Here is a 3,456-nt window from a genome sequence, read left to right on the forward strand (position 1 = left end):
GGCGAAGTGTTTATCTCACGAACCGGGGTTGAGGTGGAAATTGAATTTGTCGGTGTCCGGAAACCAAACGCTTCACCCGTTTTCGCCACTGTAAGTACAACAGAAAAAGTTTCACATCGGCTCACACGGGCATGGAACGCTAGCGCTGGCGGCAAACCACTGGTAAACTTGTTAATCAAGTCTCTCTCAGGTTTACCCAAAATCCTCCCCTTTTCCAGAATAATACTGTAAAAGTCTTCAAGGAGTTGGGAAGGAAGTAGGGATATTGAGTCAAAGAGTGCCGACTCCATAATGAGATTGGGATCAAGGTGTGAACGTTTGATATAGTTTTCCTGAAAGTCAGCCTGTATAATGGAATTCCCCCAGAAACCTTTCTCCACTCTCGTGTGAGTAACCATGAAGTTTTTGTAATGTTAGATGATCACCGATATTGACATTGGGACGGATTGGTAACACCGGAATGACAGTTTGAACTTGAGGCTGGGTCTGAGTTTGTGACGTTTGTATAAACGCCTCCAAGGGATCAAACGAGAATCTCTGTTGTGGTGTCAACACTGGTGGTCCATACATATTTCGTTGGGGGTAACAAATGGTGATGGAACAGGATTACGGTCATTACGTCGCGAAAATTGAAATCCTGAAGCCGCGTCCAACAAAATGTTTCTTTTTAGCTGATGGTCATTCATTGTTATAGCTGTCAATAACACTATAGGGGGAAAAAAACACTGTTCCTGGACCTGATTATTTCGAAATAACACAACAATCGGCGTATTTGTAGACAGAGAAGTAACTAATAGTTCAGTTTACCGTTCAAACATCAATAATTTGAATATATGTCAACGTGAGAACAGTCACAACAAAAAGCATGACGATTTTTTTCTTTTCACACAAAAACGTTGTTCGAACGTAACCACGTTAATGGGGACGAATCGTCCTACTGTAAAAACTTTGACCGCCTTGAGAGCTCCAATGCGCGATTCACCAGGCAACGTCGCGTTAAAACAGTTTAAAATCAACGCCAAAAGACGGATCCTCCACCATGTGATGGAGATTTTGTGGCACACAGTTTATAAGTTTGGGGAATTAGCTCAAACATGCATCAACAACATCAGCAACAAATCTTTTCCGACATTTTATTTCAAGGCGTGAATAACATACAAAAACAAATTAACTTCCGGAACTCCGGTAAGATTATAAAATAAGAAACGGAATGCGGTTAACGTACGAAATACATATATTCGTAAACAATTAGTGATTATTTCCACTGAGACATCCGCTCTGTATCCCCGTAATAATACATGTACACCACAGTGTAACAGGAAATTAACTGCCGCGGTTACTGGATATTGAAATGTCGACATAGCAGGACATTGAAGGTTGATGTAACAGGATATTTAAGTATTTAGGTATGAGGACACAGAGAGGTGACGAGACTGGACATTGATGGTTTGAAGTAACTGGTCACTGAGCGGCTGAAGTAGGCATAACTGGATCATGAAATATTCGTTGTAACTGCACATCAAAGAGCTCAATCATTTCTCAAAAAACGTTCTTAATATGGTCTTATTATCAGGGAAACACTGTAAATTTAAAACATTGCACACAAAATACAGGTTCACTACGCATAGAAACTATCATGAAAGATATACATTTTTTGCTTAGGAGTTGTTCCCCTTTCTCCAAGCAAAAATGGAACTAATATCATCATGGAAGCAGTGTTTGCAACGAGCAATGCTTTCATCTAGTGTGATATTATCATCGTGTGTAAATGTTATCATCGTGTGTGATATTACAAATGTATCAACATGTGTAAATGTTATCATCGTGTGTGATATTATCATCGTGTGTAAATGTTATAATCGTGTGTGAATGTTATCATCGTGTGTGATATTATCAACGTGTGTGATATTATCAACGTGTGTAAATGTTATCATCGTGTGTGATATTATCATCGTGTGTGATATTATCAAAGTGTGTAAATGTTATTATCGTTAGTGTTATTATCAACATGTGTAAATGTTATCATCGTGTGTGATGTTATCAACGTGTGTGATGTTAGCATCGTGTGTGATATTATCGACGTGTGTGATATTATCATCGGGTGTGATATTATCAACGTGGGTAAATTTTATCATCGTGTGTGATATGATGAACGTGTGTAAATGTTATAATCGTGTGTGATATTATCACCGTGTGGGATATTATCAACTTGTGTAAATGTTATCATCGTGTGTAAATGTTATTCAAAGTGTGTAAATGTTATCATCGTGTTTGATATTATCATCGTGTGGAAATGTTATCATCGTGTGTGATAGTATCATCGTGTGTGATATTATCAACGTGTGTAAATGTTTTCATCGTGTGTGATGTTATCATCGTGTGTGATATTATCATCGTGTGTGATATGATGAACGTGTGTAAATGTTATAATCGTGTGGGATATTATCATCGTGTGGGATATTATCAATGTGTGTAAATGTTATCAACGTGTGTGATGTTATCTTCGTGTGTGATATTATCATCGTGTGTGATATTATCAACGTGTGTAAATGTTATCATCGTGTGTGATATTATCAACGTGTGTAAATTTTATCAACGTTTGTGATATTATCAACATGTGTAAATGTTATCATCGTGTGGGATATTATCAACATGTGTAAATGCTATCATCGTGTGGGATATTATCAACATGTGTAAATGTTATCATCGTGTGGGATATTATCAACGTGTGTAAATGTTATCATCGTGTGTGATATTATCATCGTGTGTAAATGTTATCATCGTTTGTGATATTATCATCGTGTGTGATATTATCATCGTGTGGGATATTATCAACGTGTGTAAATGTTATCATTGTGTATAAATGTTATCATTGTGTGTAAATGATATCATCGTGTGTGATGTTATCATCGTGTGTGATATTATCAACGTGTGTGATAATATCAACGTGTGGTGGAAATGTTATCATCGTGTGTGATAGTATCATGTGTAAATGTTATCATCGTTTGTGATATTATCATCGTATGTGATATTATCAACGTGTGTAAATGATATCATCGTGTGTAAATGTTATCTTAGTGTGTGATATTATCAACGTGTGTAAATGTTATCATCGTTTGTGATATTATCATCGTATGTGATATTATCAACGTGTGTAAATGCTATCATTGTGTATAAATATTATCATTGTGTGTAAATGTTATCCTCGTGTGTGATGTTATCATCGTGTGTGATTTTATCATCGTGTGTGATATTATCAACGTGTGTAAATGCTATCATCGTTTGTGATAGTATCAAAGTGTGTAAATGTTATCATCCTGTGTGATGTTATCATCGTGTGTAAATGCTATCATCGTGTGGGATATTATCATCGTGTGTGATATTATCAACGTGTGTAAATGCTATCATCGTGTGTGATATTATCATCGTGTGTGATATTATCAACGTGTGTAAATG

This window comes from Mizuhopecten yessoensis, unplaced genomic scaffold, assembly GCF_002113885.1.
Source record: "Mizuhopecten yessoensis strain PY_sf001 unplaced genomic scaffold, ASM211388v2 scaffold7695, whole genome shotgun sequence".
Lineage (NCBI taxonomy): Eukaryota > Metazoa > Mollusca > Bivalvia > Pectinida > Pectinidae > Mizuhopecten > Mizuhopecten yessoensis.